The 18267-nt window shown below is 48.5% G+C and overlaps 1 long non-coding RNA gene across 3 annotated transcripts in view; it reads right to left on the minus strand.

The window, feature by feature from the left end:
- Positions 1 to 18267, minus strand: part of LOC149124464 (uncharacterized) — a 206294-nt gene that overhangs the window by 83503 nt on the left and 104524 nt on the right. The window contains exon 2 of one of the 3 annotated variants that reach the window (XR_016214475.1): positions 6732 to 6931. This is a non-coding gene — a long non-coding RNA (uncharacterized LOC149124464). Of the gene's footprint in view, positions 1 to 6645; positions 6932 to 18267 lie in introns of all 3 variants that reach the window. The other 2 variants (XR_016214474.1, XR_016214476.1) reach the window with 2 other exon arrangements.

Genomic DNA, 18267 nt, shown 5'->3' on the forward strand with positions numbered 1-18267 from the left:
CCTACTATCTGTGATCTGAGGTCTGTCTTTAGCCTAACCTTCCAGAGTCTCACCTTAATGTATGCAACTGCTTTTATTCTGGTGAAGGTGAACAGATTAATAGCTCTATAAATTAACTTGTTCACCCACAGACTAAGAATAGAAGACCTAAAAAGAGGCACCTCCATCTAACACCATCTATTATGATGCCTTAAAACACAAGCCCAGAGAAATGAGATGAAAATTTATAACCCACGCCCCAAGAACAGGCAGTGAGCAGCAGCTGCAGGCCTTGGTTTCTAGAACTCTCTCAGCTGCACGTTTCCAAGCAGGAACCCCTGCTTTCTCACAAAGTTGTGTCACGGGGCTGGTGCTGTGGCATAGCAAGCATAGCCACCACCTACAATGCCGGCATCCCAAATGGGTGCCAATAGGAGACCCGCTGCTCTATCTCCAATTCTAGCTCTCTGCTGTGGCCTGGAAAAGCAGTGGAAGATGGCCCAAGTCCTTGGGCCCCTGCACTCACACAAGAGACCAGGAAGAAGCTCCTGACTCCTGGCTTCACATCAGCCCAGTTCTGGCCGTTGTAACCTTTTGTGGAGTGAAACACTGGATAGAAGACCTTTTTCTCTCTCCCTTTGCCTCTCTGTAACTCTGCCTTTCAAATAAATAAATAAATCTTTAAAAAATAATTTAAAAAATAAAAATAATAAAAATTGTGTCACCTTAACACAGGGCCAAATGTTGATGTTTCACTGACATATAAGGAAACCTTATCAAAATAGGATTTACTTTAGACTATAGTCCACAAACAACAGGAAGATAATTGTACATGTACTTAGATATTTAATAGGATACGAGCACATCATTGGGGATTTCTCTCTATTGTAGAAAGAAGCAGGAAGGAGAAAATTTGAATTAGCCTCCCACAGGCAAGGCTTAGACCAGGGTCATAACACAGACAGGTTGCCACCAGCACCTGCCATCTTCCTGGAGGACAGCCACAGATAGCCATCACAATGTCCCCTGTGCTGTCCTTGGTCAGCTGCCTCAGGCTCCTGTTTGGAGCTGGCCAATGTCCCAGGACTACAGATCCTCACTTTATTTTTTTTTTAAAGATTTATTTATTTATTTGAAAGGCAGAGTTACAGAGAGGTGGAGGGGGGAGAGAGAGAGAGAGAAAGAGACAGAGAGAGAGAGACAGAGAGAGACAGAGAAAGAGGAGAGAGTCTTCCATCTGCTAGTTCACTCACCAGATGGCTGCAATGGCTGGAACTGAGCCGATCCGAAGCCAGGAGCCAGAAGCTTCTTCTGGGCCTTGCGCACAGGTATAGGGGCCCAAGGACTTGGGCCATCTTCTACTGCTTTCCCAGGCCATAGCAGAGAGCTAGATCGGAACTGGAACAACTGGGACTCGAACCAGCGATGATATGGGATACAGGCACTACAGGCAGAGGCTTCACCTGCTACGCCACAGTGCCAGCTCCAGGTCCCCACTTTATTTATTTATTTTTTGGACAGGCAGATTTAGACAGTGAGAGAGACAGAGAAAAAGGTCCTCTTTCCATTGGTTCACCCCCCAAATGGCCACTACCGGCAGCGCGCTGCGCCAATGTGAAGCCAGGAACCAGGTACTTATCCTGGTCTCCCATGGGGTGCAGGGCCCAAGGACCCGGGCCATCCTCCACTGCACTCCCTGGGCCACAGCAGAGAGCTGGACTGGAAGAGGAGCAACCAGGACAGAACCGGCACCCCGACCGGGACTAGAACCTGGGGTGCCGGCACCGCAGGAGAATTAGCCAAGTGAGCCGCGGCGCTGGCCCCCACTTTAATAAAACCAGATTCTCTCCATTCAAATCTATCTCTCGCTTGCCTCCACAGCTGTCTTGCTGTAGCTCAAAGCTGACAGTATCACTTACTCAGGCTGATGGCTTCCACAGTTTCTTTCAGACCCAGGAGGACACATAAAAACACCGCAGCCAGCCTAAGACGCCACTACCATCTGGGCTTTTGTCACCACCCTTCCAGCTCTGCCCCTTGGATAAAGCCCAGTTCAGTCACCTGCACCTTTCCCCAGCCAATCAAAGCCTTGGGCAGCACCTGCACTCCACACACACTGTGCTGCTCCCCTTCCTCCTGCCCTGCTAGATGACTTCATCTTACAGAGAAGAGGGTAGCGCGCCACCCAGGTGAGCCCTGCCCCTAGGAGACACCGTCCCTCATCCACTCCTCCCGTTCAGGAGCACACAGGGCTTGGAGGAGGCTGAAGGGGAGGTCACAAGGCCTGGGCCTGGCCAGTGAAGATGGAACTGCCCTGGACGTAGAGGTCCGTTCAGGGCTGAACAAGCAGCCCAGAAAACATCTCCCCCAGAATCCCTCCAAACCAAGAAGGAAGAGGCACAAACTGAAAACCTGATAACAAGAATGCTGCTGCTGCCATGGGAAGAGTCTGCCGAAGTGCCAAGTCTTACCCAGGCAGCCGAAGTCGGCACAGAGACAAGAGGAGGCTGCTACAGATGAGACGGCTGAGTCCCGGGCTCTTCTGTTCAAGTGTAAACCCAACAGATGTATTTGCTCCCCTGGAAGAATCACTCACCACATCCCCCTGGGTCCTGCAGATCCCCCTAAAATCCTGTAGCAACACCACCCTGTCTCACGGTAATGCCTCTGTTTGCCCGGCTGTGCCTGCCTCCAGAGTATGAGTGACGGCTGAATCCCATTCATCTTGGGACGACAGTGCGTGGCACGCAGTTAGTCCACATCTGCAGAACAAACATGCCGAAGACAACCACATCCACATCCCCCTCTGAGGACACACCTGCCACACCCAAGGGCCTTCTCTGCCTTCTTTACTTTCCTCTCATCAAAGACGCTAATATTTCCATACTCACTCTCAAACCATAAACAAGAAATTTCAGGGAAGTTTAGCATCGTATCAGAATCTCCACGACATGGGCTAGTGTACTAAGACACACAGATTTAGTTTTATTTTATCAAATCCTTTCTCTACATCTATTGATACAATCATAATCTAAAATTCATATGGAAACACAAGAGACCCCACATAGCTAAAGCAATCTTTTTTTAAAAGGAGAACAGTTTAATTTTGGTACACAAAGTAAACGAAGAACAAAGACCTAACACCAACACAGCCACACTATTTTTTAAAAGATTTTATTTATTTATTTGAGAGGTAGAGTTACACACAGTGAGAGAAAGAGAGGCAGAGAGAAAGGCCTTCCTTCCATTGGTTCACTCCCCAGATGGCTGCAACACCTAGAGATGCGCCGATCCGAAGCCAGGAACCAGGTGCTTCTTCCCAGTCTCCCACACGGGTGCAGGGTCCAAAGGACTTGGGCCATCCTCCACTGCTTTCCCAGGCCATAGCAGGGAGCTGGATTGGAAGAGGGGCAGCCAGGACTAGAACTGGCACCCATATGGAATGCCAGACCGCAGGCAGAGGATTAACCTATTGTGCAAATGGAGCCAGCCCCACAGCCAAGCTATTTTAAAACCAGTAAATACTTATTACCATGTAATCATATGTTCATAATTTTGTAATAAATTTTTAAATTTTTAGGAAAATATAAAAACATGTCAGATAAAATATATCCAAAAATCATTAGTATTCCTGAGTAAAAATGTATAGAAAATATAAATTTGCTATTGAACTACAGAATTTGCATAGGTTAAGTTACAAATACTGTTCCCAACTTAACATGCAAAAATCAACTTCTACATTATAGTCTCCCAATTTAGGGAATTCATCCATAGCATTGGAAAATTTGTGAATTTATTCTTCCAAACTTTCATCATTAGTCAAATCAATGTGAAGAAATGTGCATTATCTAGGTGATGTTAAATATGTACAAATGAATATTTTGTGAATAATCTTTTGCAATATATCTTTTCATATTTTATATTTTACAAATGTTACAATATTTATTAATACAAGGTGAACAGATTTCATGTATTTCAAAGGTATAGTTCTCAGATGATAATCATACTTATCTCCTCTCTCTCCTCTTCCCTCAAACCCCCTCCTTTCTTCCTTTCTTTTTTTAAATTTTATTTAAGTTATACAATTGTCATGTATTTCCTACACACAGATGCAGGAACACAGTGATACTTCCCACCCAACCTGCCCTCCTGCCCACACTCCCTCCCTTCCTCTTCCTCCCTCTCCTACTCCCATTCTTAATTTTTACAAAAATCTATTTGCAGTTTGCTTTATACTCATAACATTAACCCTACACTAAGTAAAGAATTCAACAAATAGCATGAAGTAAAAAGCAGTCTTAAACAACAAAAATAAAGCCAAAGGAATCACAAGCCCAGATTTCAAGACAGGTCAATTGTAATCAAATAGCCTGACACTGGCCCAGAAAAACAGACATGGGACCAACGGAACAGAACAGAAACCCCAGAAATCAGCTCAGGCATCCACAACCCACTAATTTTTAACAAACAAGCTAAAATTAATCCTGGGAGCAAGGACAGTCTCTTCGACAGATGGTGCTAGGAAAATTGGATCTCTGCATGCAGAGGTATCAAACAAGACCCCTACCTCACATCTTATACAAAAATCAACTCACAGTGGATCAAGGATCTCAATCTACAACTTGATACTATCAAGTCACTAGAGACCATTGGGAAAATTCTGCAAGACACTGACATAGGCAAAGACATATTGGAAAAGACCCCAGAAACACGGGCAATAAAAGCAAAATAGACAAATGGGGTTCCATCAAGCAAAGAAGCTTCTGTACTGCAAAGAAAACACTCAACAAAGTAGAGGCAACTGACAGAAGCAGAGGAAATATTTGCAAACTATGCAACAGATAAGGATTGAAAACCAGAATCTATAAAAGGCTCAAGAAACAAAATAAGTAATCCAGTTAACAAATGTATGAAGGACCTGAATGGGCATTTTTCAAAACAGGAAATTCAAAGGCTAACAGGCACACACAAGATCATTAGCCTTCAAGGAAATGCAAATCAAAACCACAATGAGGTTTCACCTCACCGCAATTAGCATGGCTATCATCTAAAAACCAAAGAACGACAAATGTTGGTGAGGACGTGGGGGAAAAGGTACCCCAATACGCTGTTGGTGGGAATGTAAACTAATATACCCACAAAGGAAGACCGTATGGAGAGTCCTCATAAACCTGAAAGCAGATACACTATGTGACCCAGCCATCCCACTCTTGGGAATTTACTCAAAGAAAACGAAATCAGCATCTGAAAGAGCTATTTGTACCCCCATGTTGACTGCAGCTCACAATATTATTTATTGCAATTCACAATAGCTAAGATACAGAATCAACCCAGATGCCCAACAACTGATAAACGGTTAAACAAAATGTGGTATACATGCACTATGAAATACTACTCAGCCATAAAAAATTAAATTCTTTCTTTGGCAAAAAAAAGGGTGGAACTGGAAACCATTACACTTTAGTGAAATGAACCAGTCCATAAAAGAAAAATATCATGAATATCATATGCTTTCTCTATTACATGACAGTTAATACAGAATACAAAAAATGGACATCCTGCGATCTGACTGCTGTTCCTAGCACTTGGTTAGTTGCACATGAAGCCTGAGGGCACAGAATAGACTGATACTGCATGTGTGTAAAAGCTGAAGAGGAGGAGGAAGGAAGGAAGGGGGATTGGGGTGGTGAGAGAGGGAAGGTGGGCATATGGTTATTTTCTTGGAGTTGTACCTGTACAATGCTCGAGATCTGTTCTCTTTATATTGATAAATTAAAATTTAAGTTTAACTTTACAGGCCCAACTACAAAGAAATCAGATATTCTAAAAGACAAATTGAAAATTAAACTCAGACCCATCTTTTCGGCTTGTAGGGCCACATGGACAGTTGAAATCTGGAAAGGGAAAAATGCAAATATTTTAGAACTTATCTCACAGTGGTAAGAGATGAATTTTTTTGCCATTCTTTATACTGTTTTGTTATGCTTTTGAGACATTGGGATCACAGTTTTACATTACAACAAGAAGATGAGATGCTCTCATCACCTCAAATTTAAAACGAGAAGGTCCACAGTGTGGCCCAATATAGGCAGAGGTTGCAGGAACCACATCTCTGAATGACACAGACACTCAACCTCAACACTTCAGCACTGCATATGAGGGGCATTTTAAAAATTCATGGAAAATGCATTCTGTGAAAAATGACATGGATTTCTAATTTTTGTAGTGGGGGCAGGTATTTGATGTACCAGTTAAGATATTTTGAAAGTCCAAGTCCATATGAGAGTACATGGGTTCAAGTTCTGGTTCTGCTTCCAACTTTAGCTTCCCGCTCACCCACACCCTGGGAGGGTACAGGTGATGGCTCAGATGCCTGGGTCCCAGCCACCCAAGTGTGACTTCTCAGGTCTGGCTTTAGCCTGGCCCAGCTCAGGCTGTTGAGAATATCTGGGGAGTGAAGCAGCAGATGGGACCCGTCTGTCTTTAATAATTGATAATTAATAGTTTACATTTCAAAATCTCTACCAGAATAAACATATTTTAATTCAATTTTCCCACGAGCTTTCTGAAGTCCCCTTCTGCCCGTCCCTCGCCCTGCAGTCGTCGGCCTCCCACTCTCCCTCACGGAACATTCCCTCCAGTGGCCTAAACGGCCACACTGCTCACCACATGTGTCATCGTCCAACGTCCTCGCTTCCATGGCTTAGAAGAATGAAAGCTGCACCAGTGGCCTAAACGGCCACACTGCTCACCACATGTGTCATCGTCCAACGTCCTCGCTTCCACGGTTTAGAAGAATGAAAGCTGCACCAAAAGACACACAGCCATCAAAAAGTGCAATCGAAAACTCAAGGAGTCACTCGCAGCCTCTGTCTTGGGGTTTCAGCCATAAACAAGCACAGAAAGGGCATCTCTCTCTCCCACGGTGACATTCCACTGCACGGATCTGCAGCTGTTGGAAGTAAGGAAGGAGCTGAGCTAGAGTCACTCCCTAAAGACAGAAAGAGCCAAACACCGCAGGCGCCCCCACTGTCCGCAAGCCCAGACCTCAGTGGGCTGGGAGCAGCCATCGATGTGACCAGTAACGGCCCCCTCCCTGCAGGAGGAGCCCTGAACTCTCCCATGGCCACATGAGCACCAAATCTCTACCTGATCTCCTCACAAGTCTACTCCCGCCCTCTGCTGGCACCTAGGCCTGGGGACAGACTCTGGTGGTACCTGAATAACACAGAGCCTCTGGCCACCAGGAGCCCCCAGTCCCAGAGCACACAGAGACATGGAAGGAATCAGAGCACAGGAAAAATGGCTAAGCGAAAATCTCCACCAAACACGGAGAGGAAACACGCCAGAGGGGAGTGAGAAAGCATCTGGGAGAAGACATCACATCTGAGCAGAATGGCAAAGCACCACGAAACGGATGGGAAAGAAAGCACACACCACGGGGGACATGTGCAGCCTCCTGGTTCACACGCTCGGGTGTCAACATGTAGAAATGCCAGATATTTCCAGGAAACGTCAAGATACGTGGGCATCAGTCTTCCATGTGAGAGTGGCCTTTTTAAGACTAAGCTTTAGCTTTATGGATGCCAAGTAGGTATAAAAAAAACTGCACACATTCACAAGTGCAGACGTGTGCATATATACATACCCAGGTGTCACAATACCACCACAGACAAGCTACTAAGTACATCACCACCCCCAGCAACTTGGTTTGAGTGTGTGTGCTGTTTATTTTGGCAAGAATGTTCAACAAGAGATCAGTCCTCAAATACCTAAGAATGGGGGCCAGCCTGGCACAGCAGGTGAAGCGGCTGCCTAGGATGACGGTATCCCACACCGGGGTGCTGGCTAGAGCCCCAGCAGCTCTGCTTTTGATCCAGCTCCCTGATAATGCACCTTGGAAAGCAGAACAAGATGGTCCAAGTGCTTTAGTCCTTGCCACCCAAGTGGGAGATCTAGATGGAGTTCCGGGCTCCTGATCTCAGCCTGGCCCAGGACCCTTCTTTGTGACCATGTGAGTTGTGAACCAATGCTAGAAGATTCTCTCTCCAACAAAGTGGGAATACACATCCAGTGTGCTATGGATGGTACAAGAAAGGGCACAGCTTCAGGAATCCAAATCTCTCTTTTTTTTTTTTTTTTTTTTTGGACAGGCAGAGTTAGACAGTGAGAGACAGAGAGAAAGGTCTTCCATTGGTTCACCCCCCAAGTGGCCGCCACGGCCGGCGCACTGTGCCGACCCGAAGCCAGGAGCCAGGTGCTTCCTCCTGGTCTCCCATGCACATTCAGGGTCTAAGGATCTCGCCTGTCCTCCACTGCCCTCCCGGGCCACAGCAGAGAGCTGGACTGGAAGAGGAGCAACTAGGACAGAATCTGGTGCCCCAACTGGGACTAGAACCCGGGGTGCCAGCGCCACAGGCGGAGGATTAGCCTAGTGAGCCACGGCACCGGCTGGAACTCAAATCTCTTATAATTGGCAATAGGATACCAGCCTTTGCTCCAAAGGGAGACACTGTGTCCGTCTCTCAAAGCTGCTCACCAACAAATACCCTTGAAAAGTTGGCCCACAAAGTGACTGCTGAGACTTGGACAAACAGAAGCAGGCGGAGACGTGACAGCCCCATAGTGAATTATGCCCCACAACAGCTGTATAAATCGACCTCTCACCCACTGTCTGTCCCTCCATTGTCAGATATCATCCTTGCAACCTTCACATCTCCTTAACTAAAGCTTACTGGAGACACACTGGTGATGGATATTTGCTGTCTCTAATAGGGAATCCTGAAGATTCTGGAAGCACTGGGCACTTCCTTCCTGTGGAATAGGCAGGATCTTGTTTCCATTATAAAACAGTTCACTAGGGGCTGACTCTGTGGCATAGAGGATAAAAGCCACTGCCTGCAGTAACGGCATCCCATATGGGCACCAGTTCAAGTCCCAGCTGCTCTACTTCCAATCCAGCTCTCTGTCACAGTCTGGGAAAGTGGTAGAAGGTGGCTCAAACACTTGGGCCCCTGCACCCACGTGGGAGACCCGAAGGAAGCTCCTAGCTCCTAGCTTCAGATCAGCGCAGCTCTGGCCATCATGGTCAACTGGGGAGTGAAGCAGCACATGGAAGACCTTTTTCTCTCACTCTCTCTCTGCCTCTCTAACTCTCTCTCTCTCTCACAACTAAATACTTTGAAAAAAGAAAGAAAGGAAACAAATTCTTTCAAAAAAAAAAAAAAAACAAGAATCCACTGATTGGGCTGCACTGTGCTACAACAGGTTAAAGCCCTGGACTGCAGCACCCTCATCCCATGTGGGTGCCAGTTCGAGTCCCGCTGCTGCACTCCCATCCAGCTCTCTGCTGTGGCCTAGGAAAGCAGTAAAGGAGGGCCCAAGCCCTTGGGCCCTGAGTCTACATGGGAAATCCAGAAGAAGCCCCTGCCTCCTGGCTTCAGATCAGCCCAGTTCTGGCGTTGCAGCCATTTGGGGAGTGAACCAGCAGATGGACAACTTCTCTCTCTCTCCGCCTCAGCCTCTCTGTAACTCTGCCTTTAAAATAAACAAATAAATCTTTTTAAAAATTAAAAAATAAGTTCACTAAGATTTTTATGTGCAAAGGTTGGATTGTAGGTGATGCTAGGACTATCTGGACAACAACCGATAGGAGCACTGAGTTGCACCAGGAACCTGCGCAGCTTCATTTTAGTGTTCCAGGAAGAGAGACTCTGTCTGTCACTAGGAGATGTCAGTCCTTATCAGGTGCGACCTGGGGTCTCACTGAACAGGGTGCTATCAGGTGGACCCCTAGCACATTAATCTCCCTCCCAGGGAACACTTACGCTTTGAAGGAGGCATTCCCCAGGACAGCGTTCCCCCGGGATGGGTATCGACACGGCAAAGCCAAAGGAGCTCTGTGCATCTCAGAGAAGGCAGAGCTGGGCCCTACCTGTTCCCAGGGTCCTGTGACTGTGAACAGGCCTGCAGAGTGGACTTGGAGAGCGTGCGCTACACACAGAGACCAAACACTGTGAACCTGTTCCAGCGTTTCCCATACTTGCTCTGAGGACACACAGTCCTGGGTGGTCTCGGTGAAGCTGAAGTCCGAAGAGGAAAGCACCACGAAGCGGGGTCCTCACACTGCCTCCTCCCCCCCACCCACCCCCAGCACCCACTTCACCAAGCCAACTCCCAGGTCCCACCCAGACCCACGGCATCAGCAACTCTGGGCTGGGACCCAACAACCTGCTCCTGGGCAGGCCTTCGGGGCGGGCACACACACCTGAGGCAGAGAACCAGCGTGACGGAACCACAAGAGGTTGTCCGAGCCGTGAAACGCATTGCTCCATCAGGATAAACGAATGCATCCCAGCAACACGCAGCCCTGTTACTTCCAACGGCCATAAAAGAAAACGGTTGACAACTTTTATTTTCTTCTGCAATGTAACAGCCTCGGCAGTAAACCCAACCGCCTGAATTATCTTTCTTATCAAAACAAAGCAGATCTTGGTCGGGGGTGATATACGGTGGCAACCGTCACATTCGAAGAAAATCAGTATGCAAATCAATGCACTCAACTCCAAGTCTCGTCTGTCAAGTCTTTCATCTGACCCAGTTTAATTAGGAGCTCAGTGAAATGCAAGAATAGGCCTAACTCAATATCCCACACCAGAGCTGTATCAATAACACATAATTTTCCGGGAGACAGCACGAGGGGTCGATAGAAAAGCTGCCGGGCCTCAGAAAACGCAAGGCCGGACGGCGTGTCCAGCTGACCTGCCCCGTGTCCGCTGCTGGGAGAGAAGCAGACAGAAGTCTCCGTTCCAGCTGCACAGGAAGCTGGTCATCAGAAGCCCACTTGCCTGTTAAAGGATGGTACTTAAACATTGAGTGTTTAGTCAAAACACACAACTCGTTCTTGCCACCATTTCTTTCTTTCCGGATTTTTTAGACTATGCTTCCTGAGGTTTTCACAAAAAATGCTCCTGTGAGCTCCCAGAAACATTGGCTTTCCAATCAAATTGATATCGTGGTTGGCCCCCTAAAATATGATACCAGAATGTGGCCCCCTTAAAGTTCTCCCAAAGTCCCATCTGGGTGCCAGACGTATCTCTCCAGGCAAACATGTGACCTCACTCTCCACCAGTCCGAGTGACTGGGCACTCTCTATCTGTCCCCTCCGTTCTTGCGGATGCCCTATCCCCCATAAAACCTCCTTACTTCATTCTCTGTCTCATGCCTGAATTCTTCCACAGCTCTTCTCCAGTGACGACCCCAGCAGCTGTGGACATGAACATGCGCGGAGCATGCAGACCTTCCTGGGGGCTGCTGGAGGGCCCCGGAGCAGCCATCCCTCCAAGTGAGAGATCCTAACCTACCACAGCACCAAGAAGCACATCTTGACAAGCACAGCCCCAGCCCAGGGGAACCCGAGTCTCTGGGGCTGAGCCCCAATACCAGAGTTTCTCAAGTGTCCCCGGTGAGCATCAGCCGTCTGGGGCCAGCTTGGCCGGGCATGTGTCCACAGAGGCTTCCCAAGCCTGGACTTGTGAAGCAGTCATTTACCTGCAAGCAGAGAGGGAGGGTGATTTTCCCAAAACCGCACAACGTTCAGCAACCCAAATAACAGCGTGAGCTTCAACCGCGGGAGAGTGGGCCAAGTTGGAGAAACGTCATCTCATGCCACAGGTGCATGAAATGCTACAGTCCTGAGAGACACAGCAGCTGGCCGGGACACGGCCAGGGAGACTGCACGGGCCAAGCCACTGCTGGCATAGACAGACGTCACCATGTGAGCACCAGGAGAAGCGGGCAGAGCAAAGACAGCGAGTGCTTGCTGTCTGAGCAGAGGAAGGACGGGGCTGTCGCGGGAAGAGCTCAGGGCAAGCTGAGAATAAACAGCACACATCAGCTCTCCCTGGGAATCTGGGAGCAAACCTGTGAGACGAAGGTGCCTGCTGCAAACAGAGCAGGAAGGCGAGTGACAAGCAGCTCCTCCGCCCAGGGTCTGCAAATGCTTCTCAGAGACCAAGCAATGGGGCTGGCACAGATGCACAGGGGGTTAAGCTGCTGTGTGCAAGGCTGGTCTAACGTGCAGGAGTGCCAGTTCAAGTCCCGGCCATTCAGCTCGCCATCCAGCTCCCTGCTGAAGCACCAAGGAGGCAGTAAAGTGACCCAAGTGCTTGGATCCCTGCCAACCATGTTGGAGACCCAGATGGAGTTCCAGGTTCCTGGCTTCAGCCTGGTCCATATCTGGCTACTGCAGCAATTTGGAGAGCAACCAACCAGTGGAAGGCCTCTCCCTAGCTCCGTTACTTGGCCATTCAAATATAAATAAGTAAATAGTTTTTAAGAAGATAAAGTGATAAAGCAACAAAGCAACAGTAAGATCTAAAGCTTCTTATTCCTTGTTTGATGGGCATGGCATAGTTCTAAGAACTTCACATAGGATAATCCACATCTGGGGCCCAGAGTCTAACTGCCAAGGTTGCACAGCCGTCCTGGACAGAGCCGTCCAGGGCAGAGCCATGACCTGCACCCACCCCACGGGCTCCCCCACATACATTCCTTCAAACCACCAGAGCATTGTGTGCCTGTGCACTTTCCCCGGGGGCATCGCCAGGAACTAGTTACAAACCTCCTTCACCATTAAGAGTTTATCTTGGGGCCAGTGCTGTGGCATAGTGTGCTAAGCTTCTGCCTATGGCACCTGCATCCTATATGGGCCCTGGTTCGTGTTCTGGTTGCTCCACTTCTGATCCAGCTCTCTGCTATCAAGTGGGAAAGCAGTAGAAGATGCCCCCAAGAGCTTGGGCCCCTGCATCTGCATATGGAGCTCAGAAGAAGCTCCTGGCTCCCGGCTTTGGATCAGCGTAGCTCCAGCCATCGTGGACATTTAGGGAGTGAACCAGTTGATGGAAGACCTCTCTCTTTCTGTCTGTAACTCTGCCTCTCAAATAAATAAATAAAATCCTTTAAAAAAAAAAAGGTTATCTCATTACTTACTACCAATTTTAGGAAAGATCTCTAATTAGATCTGCCATGTTAAACACAATCTGAACATCTGAAGCACTTATTAGCTTCAGAAACTCAATTTTTCTTTCAATTTTTCTTTTTTATTATTTGAGAGGCAGAGATAGAGCCACAGAGATTCCCCAGCCCCTGGCTCTCAAATGCCCAGAGCAGCTGGGGCTGGCCTAGGGCCAGAGCCAGCAGAGGGACGGAGCCCAGTCATCCATATGTGGGTGGCAGGAACCACGCCACCCGAGCCATCACTGCTGTCTCCCGAGGTCTGCATTAGCAGGAAGCTGAAGTTGGAAACAGAACCCAGAACTCCAGTACGGCAGCAGGTGCTTTAACTGCAAGCTTACACACAAGCCCCTCGTGAACCACTCAGAAGATGGCATTAGGGTCACTTTTCTACAGCCCTCTTTTATTACCTGTGGCTTTATTAACACGGAATCACCATGCATATTTATGGGGTACAGTGTGGCGTTCCAACACAAGTACCTAACATATACTGGTCAAATTAGGACTTTGGCATTTGCATTTCCTTTTCATTTTTTTTTTTCAGGCAGAGTGGACAGTGAGAGAGAGACAGACAGAAAGGTCTTCCTTTGCCGTTGGTTCACCCTCCTATGGCCGCCGCGGCCGGCGCACCGCACTGATCCGAAGGCAGGAGCCAGGTGCTTATCCTGGTCTCCCACACAGGTGCAGGGCCCAAGCACTTGGGCCATCCTCCACTGCACTCCCTGGCCACAGCAGAGAGCTGGCCTGGAAGAGGGGCAACCGGGACAGAATCCGGCGCCCCGACCAGGACTAGAACCCGGTGTGCCAGCGCCACAGGCGGAGGATTAGCCTAGTGAGCCGCGGCGCCGGCCTCATCGTTTTCTATTTGGAACAACTGATGACTTGCTTCTCCTTCACTGCTGCAAAGAACGGAAGAGAAGCAGGAGAGGAGCAGGCGAAGTCCAGGAATCGTGCATCTTCCTGTCCCAGATCATAACAGGTGACCAGTCAATGCTCTCACCTGGACACATGAAATCACCAGCAAAGAAAGCTGCAAAATGTGCCCTGTCAGGAGGGAGCAGGAACAGTGTCCAGGCTGGGGAAACCATGCGTACACGCGGCATGTAAGGAACCCTTCCTGCACTCAGTGCTCACACTCCCAGGTCTCTACTGCACAGAAAACTCAAGCTACCAAAGGTACCATGGAATGTTCACTTGCAAAGACGTAAGCTGTATCATTCCTATGAGTGAAAAGAGTCAAATCTCCTAAAGGACCAAAAGGAGGCTGGGACTGACATGAATCATAGCACATCCACACAGCGGGGAGAAGGCCTGCGACACAGCATAAAGCAAAAGCAGCTGGCAATGACACCAAGGCATGGAGGGGTGGAATCCTTAAAACCTTTATGAAAAGTGGGTATGATGAAAATAGGTGTCAAAGACGAAGCCGTATTTGCACCAAAAGAAAATTGCCTTTTGATGCCATTTCTCCACACCTGGTTGCTCCTAATAATGACTTGCTGTGCATCCTCTGAGAACTCCCCCTTGGTGAGCAAAACAGAGACCAGAAGGAAAGTGCCTGCGTGCTCACAGCGGCTGTCCCTGCCTGGGGAAGTGTGTGTGAGCTACTCTGGTTTTGTGCATATTGACATTTTTTGAGCATTCTACAATTTACAGAAGTAACCTCTTACAATAAAAAAGTAACGTTTTAAAAAGAAAAAAATGGATATTTTCATTTATCTTTAAAGATTTATTTATTTGAAAGAGTTACAGAGAGAGGTAGAGACAGACAAGAAGGAGAGAGGTCTTCCATCTGCCGGTTCACAAGTGGCCACAATATCGAGAGCAGAGCTGCTCCAAAGCCAGGAGCCAGGGGCTTCCTCTTGGAATGGTGCCCATATGGGATGCCAGTGCTGCAGGCCGAGTCTTTAATCCACTGAGCCAAAACTCCAGCCCCAATATTTCCATCTTGAATCACTAGCAAACAATAAGCAATCACAATCCAAGCAAAAACGTAATTCACTAAACTTTCTCATGGAAAAAAATATTTCAGTTAAAAGTTTATAATTTGGGGGCAGGCACTTGAGCCAGCAGGTGGGATGCCAGTTAAAATGCCTGCATTCCGAGGCTGGCACTGTGGTGTAGCAGGTAAAGCCACCACCTGCAGTGCTAGCATCCCATATGGTTGCCAGTTCGAGTCCCAGCTGCTCCACTTCCTATCCAGCTCTGCTATGGCCTAGGAAAGCAGTAGAAGATGGCCCAAGTCCTTGGGCCCCTGCCCCTGCGTGGGAGACCCAGAAGAGTCTCCTGGCTCCAGGCTTCGGATCAGCACAGCTCCGCTGTTGCAGCCAATTAGGAAGTGAACCAGCCGATAGAAGATCTCTCTCTTTCTCAGTCTCTCTTTCTCCAACCCCCTTCTCTTTCTAATTTCGAATAAATAAATACGTAAATCTTTTTTTAAAAAAAATGCCTGCAATCCACATCATGGTGCTTGGGCCCAATGCCCAGTTCTTCTCCTGGCCCCAGCTTCCTGCTAATGTAGACCCTGGCAGACAACAACGATGGACAAACTGAGTTCCTGTCACCCCTCTGGGAGACTTACATTAAGCTCTCAGCTTCTGGTTTTGTCTCCAGCCAGGAGCCACTGGAGACATGTGGGGAAAGAGGCAGTGAGTGGAAGCTTTTTTCTCTCTTTGCCTCTCAAGTCAAGAAATAATTGTGAAACATAACAAAGTGTATTAAATTTGAACTTCCAGAAATAAGTATTTGCTCTAACAGCAAAACACTTCCAGTTTTTACACATGGATTAATATATTAGGCAGTTATGAAATCATCTACAATAGATTTTTTTCTCAAATGGGAGAGTAGTATGTGACAGAGAAGCATAAGTGCTCCGTGTCAGGGGTGACACCCACTTGTCACCTGCTCCTCTCCCTTGGCAAACATCCCAGGAGCCACCAGGCCCGAAGTCCTCCACCTAAAAGGCTTTTCTGCAGACTGTCTCCAAAGCTCTGGCTGGACTTCTCTCCGACCCACCAGCAGTGAGTGACTGTGTCCCCATCAGTCAGAGTTGACGAGGTCTGGCTGGGTTTGTGACTATGAGCGTCTCCAAACCTGTGCTCCGGCACTACAGCTGCACCATGCCTAAGGCAAGGAGTGATACATAAAGGATTTCCTAGCATTTTAAAAGTGTTTTGGTTTCATATCATGATGGTGGTGACCATAACAAGTGTAAGGGAATACCATGTTGGCTGGTTGTATTTGCACACTATGAAGAAGCTGGCTCAAGGTTCATTTCTTCCCCCGCCTGACTCCAGGGCCCTGGTGCTAAAACCGTGCCCTGAAGGGCACCATCATTCGTGAGGTGCCTGGGAAGAGCCGCAGGTGGATGAGGGCGGGTGGGGAGCGGCTCTATCTGCTGCCCATCTTCTGTCACCTGCGGCACGCACCGGCACTTCACACGGCATCTCAACTGCAGCAGAGGCACCGACAGAAGGCTTTCAACGTGAAGCCTACTCTATAATGTTTTATTTTTTCTTCTTTTTCAGTTAATGATACATCTTGGATATATTTTCACACCATTACCCATAAACTCATATTATTTTCAGTCTGTAGAACTTCACTGGATGGGTTTACCCCAAAGCTGTCTGCTCTCAAGATAATTTTCTCGGGCACTAGGAAGGCAGGCAAAGTGCTTGCTGGCTGAGAGAGAAAGCCCCTCCCACTCAGGAAAGCATCTTGGTCCAGGGTCAAAGACGACATCAGACTCCCCACACAGGCACTGGCCAATTGCCTCCCAGCCTTCTGCAGACTTACGCCGAGGGTTCTACCAGTACCAGGGTGACAGCTCTCACGGCTGCCTTCAGCCCAGCTTTCCTGGGCTCCAAAACTTGGAATCAGTTGAGAGGTGGCATGGGCTCTGAATACACTTCTGTGGGGCGATTTTTAGCGCCTGGTCCCACAGAGCCCTCTGAGCCGTCTCCTGTCTGTAGGGTTTTGACAGGAAGACCATGAAGACACAGCGTGGTGTTGGGGAAGAACAGTCGTTGACTAGAACTGCTTCAGCAGCTCCCTGAGCAAAGGTGCCCTGAGTTCCCCTCAAAATCACCAGCACCTGAGCCCTCCGGAACAGCCAACAGGGGGTCCTCGGCAGGGACATCTGTGAGTCAGGTGTCTCAGGGACACAGGACACAAGCCCCTCTGTGGGTCCTGGCTTCAAAGGCAGCAACTCCTGGGCGCTGGTGAGTAAAAGGGAACCGTAACACAAGTGCAAGAAGGGATGGGCCACCCTACCATGCCCAGCTCCCACACATTCCTGCAGGCTCGGTCACCTACTCTCCCAGCAAGCACGTCAATCCCCTGTTGAAAGCCTTCAAAGGACACCCCAGCAGCATGGAGAAAGGACAAGAGCAAGGAGGAACTTTTGGTTCAAGAAACAGAAGGAAGATTCATTGCTGATGGACAGAAAAGGCAATGGTGGATGGGCAGAAGTGACAATGGAAAATTATACAGGAACCATATCATGTAGACTGGCAACACACACAAAGATGGTGGTTCTATTTTAGATGGGCCAGGCAACCACTGGGTGGTTTTAACCAGGTAAGGGGCAAAATCTGACCTAGATACTTATAGGACATCTCTGTAGAGAAAGACTTCAAAGAATGTGCCATGTGTGCAGTCACGTGCTGCTCACCTGATAGGATGACAGACTTGAAGGATCACAGGTCCATTTCTGGCAGCCCAGTGCCTCTCTTTGCCCTGGGAAGCCATGATTGTCGCTCCCCATCTTCGTGGAAGAACGACACTAAACCCTGCCTAGGCTTCATATCCGAGTCACGGCACCATTATGTCGCTCTCCCTCTTCGTGGAGGAACGACACAGGACCCTGCGCTGTTCTTTTGTCTGCTCGGCCCTTCCCGGGTTTGCTGCTGGTTCTTCCCGGGTTGGCTACCGTCCCTTCCACCTCCGCGGAAGGGCGGTTCCCCCTGCCACTTTCCCGACTTCCGCGGGGGAGCGGCACACCGCCGGCCGGCTCTCTCGGGGGCTGCACAGGTGTTCCTTCAGATAGATGTTCCCCTTAGATGTTCCTGGTGCATGTTGTCTCTCTCCTCCTTTATAGTCCTCTTCCACCAATCCCAACTCTGCTACCCACACGCTGAGTACGCTGCTCTCCTCCAATCAGGAGCAGGTCCTACAGTTTATTGGCTGAACTGGAGGCAGCTGTGTAGAAGCTGTTTCTCCCTTCTCAGCGCCATATTGTGGGAGAGCAGATGCATAGAATAAGTCTTAATTCCA

The sequence above is a fragment of the Oryctolagus cuniculus genome, chromosome 10 (genome assembly GCF_051225735.1).
Source record: "Oryctolagus cuniculus isolate XC-2025 breed Fujian yellow rabbit chromosome 10, ASM5122573v1, whole genome shotgun sequence".
Taxonomy (NCBI): domain Eukaryota; kingdom Metazoa; phylum Chordata; class Mammalia; order Lagomorpha; family Leporidae; genus Oryctolagus; species Oryctolagus cuniculus.